Raw genomic sequence first — 13,134 nt, 5'->3', positions numbered from 1 at the left:
ATAAATAAATGTGTCACATATTATATGAATGATATGTCTTGGTTTCAAATGAATTATAATAAAAAGCATAATTTATTAAACGTCACTCTGAAAGATTTTCATCAGCTGGGGTTAGGGTTAGGGTGTTTTAATGTTCTATAATTATATATATGGCCTAAACAGAGGCTTATCTACAAGAATATCATTCTTTGAAAGAGTACTACTTTGTCAATTTGGCACCAAGCTTTGCCATAAACATATGTTGACAGTGGTCAGACAAAAAGCCTAAGCGCAGGATTTACAAGGGAATTAACATTGTATTCTCATTCATTGAGGTTGTGACTACAATATGCATGCATGTCTGAAGCGTATGGCACAAATGCATTTCGGGTGTGTTGAAAATCACTTTTACTAGTTTAAGGGTAGAAAAAATGGTCGTAGTGCCAGACGCATGGTTCAAAAGGGCTGTCCTTAGTCTCTTAATTACTCATGGTTGTGTTTGGGGCATAACATGCAACAAACTAATGAAAGTGTCATCTTCCATTCCCTTGAAAAGCCAGGTGCACTTGCACCTTGGCGGATTGCTATTATAATGGCGCATTTGCCAAGTAATAAGAAGGTACGCTTCTCTGCAGAGACAATGGATCTGCTCATTCACAAAGTGAAAGTGCACGATCCATAACAAGCACACTGTCCCTTGCTGCTCCTGGACCCTCCCTCCCCAGCAGCAGCTGGGAGCTGTCCAGAGTTCTTGCCTTTTTTAGTTTAATCATTGTTTTTACCTCATTTATTTCTTCAGCTGTTCCTCATGTCCTCATGTATTGATGTAGCAGGAAAGTCCATCTGAGTCTGATCCATTGTTGATATCCGTTTGCTGGGTCTTGACAGACAACCACAACCTGACCAGTCTGTTTAAATACTGTGTATGTGTGTATTGTGTATGTATGTGTATTGCCACGATTCAGTCAAATAATTAGACAATTTCATCCATCATTACTGCGATTAGCTAATTCTGATAAATGTGATGACTAATCATTAGGACATGTAGTTTTTTAAAATATGTTAATGTACATAATAATAATCTTTCACATTGTAATCCTTTTATTTGTAATCTTTTGCATGTTTGTGCGCTGCTGCATGTCTGTGTGTGTGTAACAAGCATGGTGTACATGTGTTGTGCATCTGCCTATTTTTTTTTCAGGTTTTTGTTGGTCAATCATGCAATTGCTTTCCGCTGCCTCAAGATGTCAATGTGCCAACAATGTGCCTGACCACACCTCATTTTAAGACCAACACACCTATGGGCACTCAGATGGGCGCAAGTGTATTTGCTATTTAAACAATGTGGGCGCTGGACGGGAAAATGACGACTGCGTCGGTCTTAAACTAGCAAAGACACTTGCGTCACACTTGGCGCCACTTTGCACCAGGTGTAAGATAGGGTCCATAATGTTTATGTTCTTAGTTTAATAAACCAGTTAACACAAAGTACAGCTGAGGCTGATGGGAATGTTATTATGTAGTTTTGTAGGTATTTGGTCATACACTAAAGTATTGGACACATTAAAATTTGAATTGATGATGGCACTAGATGAAAAGATAAGAGATAACAAAAAATTGTTATAATTCATCCTTATATTCATCTTCCTCCTATGTCTGTGACAAATTTCATGACAATCCATTCAGCAGTTGTTGAGATATTTCAGTCTGAGGTGAAACCGTGGACCAACCTACCAACAGACCAATAATGCCAGCCCTAGAGCCACATACAGTGTGTCTACTAGTAGTAATTTACTTTATAAGGCTTGGTCTATTTTTATGCTCATATCAAGAACCTCTGTTGGCTTTAACACAATTTTATTTGCCTTGAAAGCAATGTTTCTCTCTTGTTGTGAAGTAATATTATTTTTTTACTTTTGTTAATAGATCCAATACTTTTTTGCCATTTGAACATAGTTGATATGAATTTGCTTTGGTGAGCTCACACAAAACAAAAACAAACAAAACCTCATATCACAAAATAAATACATAAAAATTAAATAATCAAAACAAGCGTTCATATAGTGATACTATCAGTACCACAAACCAGCTAAGATATATACCATGTATACCACCATACATTTTCAGTGTCTTACAGACCGAATTTTTAAAAAAATAGCACATTAGTGAATTAAGAATTAAGGGCATGAATGGTCGCTGGGTAAGTACTGTTGCAGGCTGTCCTGGTTCTGATACTTTTCAAATCCAGATTCTGTCCTCCCACTTGCTGCAGTCTTTACAGTGCTCATCTGTTACCATCCAGCAGATTTAACTAAGATAAGAGCTCTTCTATCCTCCATCACATGGCAACAGTAGTGACTTCCATCAACACAAACATTTGATTGAATTCAAGTGTCAACTGCTCTAATGCCAGCTGTTTACTGCTTACCTTAATCGGTTTCCCTAGTTTTGAGGCAAAGGCATTTAAAGTCAACTGTCACCGTCCTGTTCAGTGTGTTACTGTATACCAACCGCCAAAACCCATATACCAGGAGTAACTTAAAGTCACTTAGGTCGGCTTACTTGTGTCTACTGGATGTTCCTGATGGTATTGCACACTACAATGCAGATATTACTGAATAGTATCTCTCTGCACAAGCAGCATGAATTCCTTTCTCTTACGCTTCATATTGGTAGATATAATTCATTCATTTTGACATTGAATTAAATATACAGACCTCCTTATGCAAGTTCTAGTTCCTTTGATACTTTAACGTAGTTGCTGTCACTTATTTTTCTCTATCAGAATGTAGGGTGGCCTTATCTCTATGTAAGAAGAGAGTATCATTGGCTCCTGTTTAATTACAAAGGTATACCATAGGTAACCTAACCTAGGCTAGACCTAACCTAAGATAGCTTATCATTTCATCTACCCTCATTTCTCACCTGGAGATGTGGAACTTATTAAGCACATCCTGCAAACTTTTTAGCTGGCTCTTGGACTAGGAGTCCTTTGAAGAGTGAAGCTATCTGTGGATGGCTGGAGGCCAGGCCCCAACTGCCAGTTATGAGTTTGGAGAAGAAGCTGATGCCACTAAGATAAACTTTTATGCTATGTGTTTTAATAGTTATCACAGAATGGGCATAGGTAATGAAACAAGTAAAGGTGATGAGATCTAACGACAGGAAGATTATGTTGTTCTGGTCATGAAAGTAATGAAGCTTTTCCAAGCTGTCCAGTAGGATGAGAGGGTTGAGGATGATGTAGCAATCAATTATCAGGGGTATTAGGGTGGAACTTAAAAGATGAATGTCAGTGCTGAATATAGAGGAACCAGTGTTGGGAGGGTATCTACATGAGGGGCCAAGCTTCTGAACTTCTGAAATGAGAAACAGAGAGAGAGTCAGTGATGGCGTTGGAGTGACCGGGAACATGAGCTGCACAGAGAATATATTGGCATGAACAGTATGATGGATGGGGATTTGGAGCATCCTTTGTCGTTTATGTCTACAACTGCAGGGTTGTCTGAGTACTTAAGGATGAACTTGTGGGACCATTCATGGCCCCACAGAATAGCAGCAGCCATTAAGAGGTAGATTTCGAAGAGAGCAGAGGAAGTGACCTGACATTCATTTTTCCGGGAGCCGTTCTGCTATGAACCATCTTCTGTTGCAGAAACCCCCCAAAGCGGCAGAGGGAGTGGCATCGGTGTACAAATGGATGTCATGCGGGTGAGTCAGTTGGTCATCATAAAAGATGATTCCATTCCAATTGGTAAGAAGGTTGAGCCACATACAGAATTCGGCACAGCTTGAACTGTCCAGGGAGATGGAAGTCAAGAGTGTTGGGTCGGAAGAAGAAATAGAAAGCAAGTGAGAGATAAAGGCTTGCCCTTGGGGAATGATGTGTAGGGTAAAGTTGAGGTGGCTTAGGAACGAGAGAAATTGGCATTTGGTGCAGCTCGGGGCAAGGAGGAAATTGGAGATCAGAAAACTGATTTGGTTGAGGTTTTTGATTGGGAGTAAAGCTTGAAACAGATTTGTGTAAAGAGTGATTCCAAGGAACTCAATGGATGTGGAGGGCCCCTCTGTTTTCTCCGCAGACAGTGGAACCCCAAGATCGGAGAAAACTGAAGTCAGAGTGACCAGGCTGGAAGCAAGTGATGATGAAGGAGGGGAAATGATGAGGAAATCGCCCAAGAGATGGACAAGGAATGGAATCTTATGGTTGTTAGACAGGATCAAACAGAGGGCTTCTGACAGGGTGTTGAAGAGTTTAGGGTTGCTTTTGAACAACAGAAAGTGAGCCTAATGATGAAATAATATGCACCTCGCCAGTGGATGCCAAAGAAATGACAAGTCAGAATGGATAGGGAGAACTTTGAAAGCACTGGTGATGTCCACTTTTGAGAGCCACTACCCTTTCCAAGTGACTTTGATGAGGCGTAGTTAATGGTGGTGCAGTGAAGGAAGAAGTCTTCACTTGGAATCAAGCTATTAATGCTGGGGGTGGTACTGCCATGCAGTGCTGAAAGATTGATAATAATGCATTTCTTTCCCAACTATTTCCTGGTTGTGATACGGAGGATGCTGATGCGTGAGTTAGGAAATGGCGGACAAGAAAATGGGCCGATCATGGTAAATGGACTGTACTTGTATAGTGCCTTTCTAGTCTTCAGACTACTCAAAGCGCTTTTACACTACACTCACATTCACCCATTCACACACACATTCATACGCTGAATGGGTACAGGGGCTACCATGCGAGGTCCCAACCTGTCAGTTCACATACTGATGGCACAGCCATCAGGAGCAATTTGGGGTTCAGTGTCTTGCCCAAGGACACTTTGACATGCGGACTGGAGGAGCTGGGAATCAAACCACTGATCTTCTGATTAGTGGACAACCTGCTCTACCTCCTGAGCCACAGCCGCCCCGATCATGAAGCCTTCTTTGACTTCCATAGTGACCAGGCGGTCAACTGACTCTGGCTCATTTATTGCTGACTGAAGATATTTGCATTCAAAAGGGATGGATGGTTGTGCAGAAATTCCAAGGTGGAAACCTTCAAATCCCTCTATAAGGAACTGAAAAAAAGCTGGATCAGGGTGATTACAAAGTGCTGCAGCTAAAGCTGTAATGTTAATGGGTGTTGATAGGTGCTTACGTAAATTCTGTGAAATGGGGCTGTGTGGACACACAGGGCAGGCATAGCCTTCACCACAGAAGGAGCAGATGTGGAGGAAGCGGCACTAGGACATGGTGCATCCGGCATATGGCGTGACATCCTTGGTGCATGATGGGCCTGTCTTTTTTATCTATGAAGTTGCGGGCAGGAAAGATGACAGATGCGGCAAGCTAACTCTGCTTTGTGGCTCCTGTGCTTGTTAAATCAGCCGGCAGACTTGTGTGGTAGCTGCTGGCATTAGATAACTTAGTTACTGAGTTTTAGGCTCTCGCATCATCTGCTGTAAAGAATAGAGTTCTGTGTGTGTCTGCTGTGAGCAGGCCACACAAGAGAGCAGAGAGCTGAGCAGCAGAGCTGCTCCTGCAGCAGCCATGAGGGGAAAGAGAGAAAGAAGAGGGGAATCTCTAGTTTTGTTAACCTGGGTCCATGGGTGGGGTTCACACTTAGGTGCGAAAACCACAGACTCTGGACAGATTGAGTTTCTTGAGGACTTCCTTTGTTTCTCAGAGTCTTGAAACATGTGGTCGGCCAGTGAGACCCAACACTACAGTCCAGTCAGAAATTTCTGAAGAAGGCTGGTGAACGGGGGACCTCACTGGAGCATGGTGATGCTGTGACCGGCTACATGTTTTGATGCCAGAGTAGACAGGATGATAATGGTTGGCTTCAGTTGTCCTTGGAGGCGATGGAGTCAGATAATGGTAACGACGGCGATGGACTGTTCTTGAATTACCTTGTCCTCTCTTTGCTGATTAGGGAGGTGGGCTGGGAGACACAGAGGATTCATTAGGTGAACCGTGGTAGTCTTGAATGTTGAGGAGAGACGAACTGGGCGGGACATGGACCATGGAAGAAACTGAGCTGATGCTTGCCAGACTCATGTGCTTCCTGGACGACTTTTTGGACTACAGAGAGTGGGGTATCAGGCATGGAGGTGATGGAGAAATTTTCGGCTTCTGTTACTGGGTTTGTTGTGGGCAGGTGGAAACTTGCCGATCCCGATTTCATCCCAGTAGATCATTATCTGATGGGAACAGTGAAACATCAGGTGAGTTGATGGAAGATGTTGCTCTTATGATGAAGTAGTGGCTCAATTGTTTTAGAGTGCTCAAGTTGATGTTGTGTGATCTCGGTTCTGGTGCAGAATACAAGAATGAAAGAGGAGAGGGTTGGGTGGGTATTTATAGAAATGCTGGAAGTGGCGCAGTTGAGGTGAGGTCCTGCTCCTGAAACTTTAATAAGCTTCAATTAAAGGACAAATGGAATAGAGCAGTGAGCATCACCATTGCAACCTTAATGGTAGTTGGCCACCCCCAGTTGATGGAGATCTGTTAACTGCTTATCAACTGTTTCTCTGGTCTCAGTGGCCACACAGATGCTTCATGAAACTCAAACAGAAGTGTTATATGCAAGCATCTGAAGAGTTTCTAACTCTACCTAGGATTTCATCTCCTTTCATTGCTTTAACAGATCATTTGATCATGTATCCCTTTGAGGCCCTCAGCAGTTAATGTCAATTGATTCTGAACTGAGATGACACACCAGAGAGAAAGATAGAGAGGGGACTTGTTGTTTGGATGATTGTTTCTTGACAGCTGTATCAATTTTTTAATTATTTTTTAAATGCAGAATTTGAGTCAGATCTATGGTTGTTCGATACAGATTTTGTACTGTACAAAACACAAAATATGAAATACAAATTACAATAAAGTATAAATTAACTTGATCACCCATGACTTAATGCCTGATTACTCTTCAGAAACTGTTTTAAACTGTTACAATGATCCTAGTTGTGACATATTTTCAGTTAAGGACTTCCTCATTACCCCCCTGAATTGAGAAAGCTGTTTGCCCAAAAGAAGTTTCAAGCAGGAAGAGGACTACTCAACCTGTGAAAACAGTTGTATATTGTCTTCTGTGTCAAGTCTGAGAAAATAACCCTGACAATACATTTTGTTTTAAATAACTTGAATGATGGACTGACTGACATGAGCCATCTGTATTATCTTCTTTTTGTGCCCATTGGCCTGGAGTGAACATCTGAGCCAAAACCTATCTGCTAATGAAGACTATGATATGTGGATGAAAGCTCAAGGGGGGAAGCTAGTAAGTGGACCTTGAGTAAAGACTATTTTGGCAAATTACTATTCATGAGGTCAATATGAACTTGATATGATTGCTGTAATAACAGATCATCTTTTGTAACTGAATGAGTTTTTTGCCTGCCCACCATGGTATGTGCTGCAGTGGGTGTAATAGCCCAGTGGGAGAACACATTTGAATGCATTTTACACATTTGTTTCTGAATTCCTCTGGAGGTGGATTCTGGCAAACAGTCTGCTCATTGTTTCCCTTCCAAACAGAAAGAGAAATGTTCCATCTGTCCAAAGTTGGAATTCTGCCACAGAGGTCTGTGAGTGTTTGATTATTTGTCATTCCCACAGTACCAAGGGTGGTGTGGTATGGGGAAGCTGGATGGAAATTATAGACATTACAAGAGAGCAGCACTGTTGTATTCTCAGCTGCCAAAGCTGTCTTATATTGTACATATACATTCACTAATGCACAGGTAAACAGAAAGGTTGGTTACAGTCAGCATCATCAATAGAAAAAGACAAACACAATTCAGTTGTTTTCAGTATTTTTTCAGATATTATTCTAACAGTCTTATTTACATCATTGTATTGTTGTCACCACAGTGCCATTTGATTCTGATTCATAACTGCAGGCAGCTGCTTCAGCATTATGGAAATGCAACACTAAATGGCAGGGGTACCCTGTTAATTAACTGATAATACTTTCTGGTTGACTTTTGCTTAATAATAGCTTTATTTATTTGTTTGCACATTTTAAACAGATACAACTTTATAAAAGATGTAATTGATATGTCCACAAAGCAATACAAACAATATAAAACACACACCTTTATCTACATATACTCAGGTATACACACATGCTTGAGTAGGAGAGGTATACAAAGACCTCTCCTAAAAACTAAGAGAAGATAAAAAATAATGATGGATGGAAATTACACCACAAAATAAACACAAAAATAAAATGTGCAACAGTCAACACTGTACGTGGGAAGTTTGTTTGAGATGTGTTTTAATAAATAAAGATGATGAGTGATGGACAATATGTAAGTTTTAATTCCACAAAACAGTTTCTGTATCTAAATAAAAATTTAAACACATTACTAGTAGATAAAAGACGAAGATGTTCAGACTGTCTAATAGAATATGACTGACTGACTGAATTGGTCAAAACACTAAGTCTGACATGTCAGTGAGTGCTGAGATAACATTTTGTGAATAAACATACAAGTTTGTAGTTTACTGATACTATAGACGGTTTTAGATCATTGAAAAGAAGAGTGGATGAAGTAGCTAGTCTAACTAATTTCTTTTGAACTACAGGACTAAGATGTAAGATGTGGGGCTCTGCATTACAACAATGAAAAACAAGTTTTTTTATTAAAATGCAAAATGTAACCTTAACTGCCATAAATAATATTTATGTCACATGTTATATATTTATTTTTATATGATTTATTTTCCTGGATACTGATCTATGTGTGTAGCACCACCGTGTAGGAACTTGTTGGTTTTTTTTGTTGTTACAATTCGCCTGAAGCAGAGCATGTAAACAGATGTGAAGCAGGAGAAGTACACTAAACTCCATTTAGAAGTTTTTAAATTTAAGAAGAGCAACACTGCATTGCCTGTTGAAGATTTATGTTTTAGTTTCAAGAACTAATGTGTCTTTATTCTGTACAATTTTTTATTTGAACGGTTCGACAGTGGCTTAGGGTGATTTATGATGGTGATGAGGAGGGGAGATAAAGCTATCTGTATCTGAAGAACTGTGGTCCCATGTATTTTCTGGAGGGAGTGACAATGTTTCATATCCTATCCACCACAGTGCCTAACTCCTCAGACTAGCATGAACATGACTAAGGCATGAACTGTGAGATGGAATAAAAAGATGGCGAAAATGTCAGTGTCAATCAGGCAGTTGTCAGGAGGATATTATGAAAAGTGGCCCAAATCCAATTTTTATGCTTATATGTGACTCAGATCTGTTTTTTTTATTTTTCATAACTCTGTGAACAGCACAAATCACATGGAATCTGATTTGGGTCACTTTGACTATGTTCACACTGCCCTCCACTAAGGAGGGCAGTGTGAACATAGTCAGATTTATTGCTCAGATCCTATTTTTTTATTTGGCTGTTCACATTATTTTCTAAATGTGGCCAATATCAGATTCCAGTGTGAGCTGCTCATGGTTCTGAACTGACCAGCATGCACAAAAGAACAATAAAAAAAATCAGACATGTATCAGATTTAGGACCACATATGAAAGTGGCCCATCAGAATTGAAAAAATCAGATTCCATGTGATTTGTGCTGTTCACACTGTTATGAACATACAGATCTGAGTCACATATAAGCAACAAAATTGGATTTGGGCCACTTTTACCTGCAGTCTGAATGTAGCCTTTCATATGTGGTCGTAAATCAGATACTGGTCTGATTTTTGCAATGCGACCTCAGTCTGAACAGTCATATCAGAATTAATGCAACTTTTATATCACTCTAGATCGACTCGTCACAATTCTGCGCTGGTGAGAGTCACTCGGTGAATACAAATATGGAAGACAGTTACGAGGGAGGTAGTCAGTGGAGGGACAGTGAGCTGTTAGACCTCATAAGTCATCTGCTCATGAATTTGCTGGCTTCCACTGCACATCATCTTATAAATGAAACCGTAAACGCTGACTTCAGTGGCTTCCATATTAAATTCTGTACAACAGCAGGCTGCATTTGATGTCTTTGTTATTGTTCTTTTGCACATGCTGGTCAGTTCAGGCCAATGACATGTCCACACTGGAATCTGATATTGGCCACATTTAAAAAATAAGGTGAACAGCCAAACAAAAAAAATGGATCTGAGCAATAAATCTAAATTGAGCAATAAGGCTTGCAGTGTGAACACAGCCTTAGTGTAGTGAATGTGTTACTGATGATCACCAGCAGATGTCAGAACAGAACAGTTTTCTCTTACAGGGATGAACCAGAAGAAACCCACAAACAATTAACAATGAGGACTGAAAATAACCCACTTAATGGGCAAGATACACAGCCAAAAAAGCCTGGGGGTATGTAAACCTAATCTCACTGTAAACTTATGCCTTTATTTCCTGAAAACAATATAATACCACTTCATTATGTGCATTATGATACAACACCACCCCACTGTTCTGTTAATACCATTAATACTTTATACATGTTCTCCTGATATCAATGCTCATTACTTGTTCACAATATCACTGTGAATAGAAGAACAAGCTACTTATATGTACTCAGAAGTTCAGTCTGCAGTGGACCTGTGTGTAAATATTAGCTTTCACTCTCACCCAAAGTGAAATGGTGAATGGGTAACACTAATGTCATGTCATGGCTGTAATGAAGTCAGCAGCTGGGGGTATTCTGACATATGTTGAATTCTACAGGGCAATAAAGCAGATGGGGTCGGAGGGTGAGGTCAGCCCCACACAGATCTCTTAGGTGGGACAACCTCAAAATAAAATACAAAGTGAGGTTCACATTATACTCGTAAATGCTCTGTGCTGTGTCTGTATTATACCTTTTTATTAGGCATTTTATGTCATAATGTGACACAGTTAATACATTCTGTTGGCATACACCTCATTGTCATCCTTGCCTTGGTCGTGGTTCACCCCGATGCACTTCCTCCAAGAAGAATGCAAAACAGGAGGAACGGATTAAGGCTATCCAGGACAGCACAAGGAGATTTCTAGATTTATTTGATTTGAACTTGAAATCCTGAGTTCTCTATATCATGTTTTTTACAAAATAATTTGGCTGTATGCTGCATCATTTTGAATTTATTGGACATTTTGTTTTAATATCGAAATCTGCCTCTTTGTGTGAATCAGCTTAAGACAGCATCAAGTTTTGTGCAAAAAGACAGCTGCTTCAGACACAGGGTTGGAAAACTGTGAGGGAGCAAAGCCAAGATTTTGATTGTACGGAACTGATACACTACAGCAACACAGGCAGAGATGCATTTTGAGAAATAACATTGCACCCAGAGCAATTTAACAAAGATCAAAAGTTCATGGTCAATATCATTTGACCAATATATTGGTCAACTGATATTGACCATGACAGATATGTCTGTATCGGCGTATATGTTGTCCGATATGCACCGATTTTTTTTTTTTTTTAAGATATATAGGCAGCATTCTATGTATATTTTATCCTTTTTCTTAATTCAAGTTTAATATATACATGCATATGTTTTTTGTTCTATATGCTTTTTTTTAAATTTATAGTTATTTATGATTATTAAATTCCCAGTGAAGTTTACAATTTCAGTGCACTGATGCCATATAAATAAATATAACAAATAATAAATACAACCATGGAATTATACATCTTCTATCCAATCCTTGACTCTATGATTGGGGAGTTACAGAAACGCTTCTACAAGCCCAACTGCAACATAATTAGAGGTGTTAAAGCACTCCATCCAATCAGCAACAGCTTTTTTTCATTCACAGAGCTTTACAAGTCTAACTTAGATGATCTGAGGCATGAACTGTACCAAGCCATGGAATGCAAGCATGCATCCCATATGAGATCATACTACCTAAATGAGAGCAATGAAACCCAGCTAACCATTTTTAAATGGAGCATTTTTATTATCACACAATGAGGTACTAATGTCCGTCTCCTTATGTATTAGTGCTCATAGCTTGTTGAGCTAATGTTATTTCATTTACTCCTGGGTGAACATAACATTTGTATCTGCTGAAGACGAGCGACCCATTGCCAGCAAGTGGATGCTGAAACCAAGGCAGCCACAAAGGTAGCTGCACCGATATGGAAGGACTGATAGATGTACAGCTGAGAAAGGATTCCACATCGTTTACAGTGGAGACGGAGGCATGTTGTGAACCATGACCTCGACATGGCCTTTCCTTTGTCAGTCAGGAACGGGGGTTTGAAACATTGAAACATTGAAACAGGTTTTGCTTGTTGTAATCAATTTATCAGTAATTTCAGCAATTAATTTTTTTAAGAATTATGAACCTGTCCTTTAAGACAGCTCATTTGCAAAGGACCATTCTCCTGAAGAGGATCGGGTGTCAGTTTAGTTGTAGTTAATCACTCTGACCACCTGAGGTCAGTTAACACTCATTAAATTATTAACGTAGAGTGTGCATGAAACTGGCATAACACTTTGGATGCAATGCCATGAAATATTAACATTAATATGAATTAAACCAAAATATGAGTTTTGCCATTTCTGAAGGAGGATTTGTGATTTGACACAGCAGGAAAGGCACATGTGGAATTAGCAATAATGAATCTGTTCCATCTATGTCTCCATAAGCAACCCTCTCTCCTGGAGATGTTTAGACAGAACTATCAACAGCTATCAATCAACAACAAATACGTTTTGGAGTAAACTTAATGCCACCCAGATTTCTTTTGTTTTCAACATAATGAGGAAATATTAATTAAATCTGGTACATCTCTAAATGTAGAATAAAAAGCTTCACTGACAAAGTATTTCATTTGTTTCCCATCAAAATATCTGATGTTACAATACAGTATCTGCTGATAGTCACATTTAGACACTCACAGCTCTTCGTTAAGGTTAGGGAAAGATGGTGGTCTTGGTTCAAAACAGAGAAAGTCAACAATGACTTGAAGCTATATAATCAATAACATACAACACAACACATGATGTAAAAACGGATAGTGGATAATGTGAGGATGGCAGAGAGTGAGGACCCGAGTGCAGTGAGCAGACCAGAGACTGAGGCAGTTTGTTTCTTTTGGGTTTTACTGAAGGTTTCAAGCTAGCAGCACAAAAAAGGCAAAACTCTGGAAGCTCTGTAGCATGACTGATAAAGTGAGAGACAGTATAGTTGCCCACAGACTGATGAGCTGA

This window comes from Thunnus albacares, chromosome 14 (genome assembly GCF_914725855.1).
Source record: "Thunnus albacares chromosome 14, fThuAlb1.1, whole genome shotgun sequence".
NCBI lineage: Eukaryota > Metazoa > Chordata > Actinopteri > Scombriformes > Scombridae > Thunnus > Thunnus albacares.
This window is presented reverse-complemented; position numbering follows the sequence as displayed.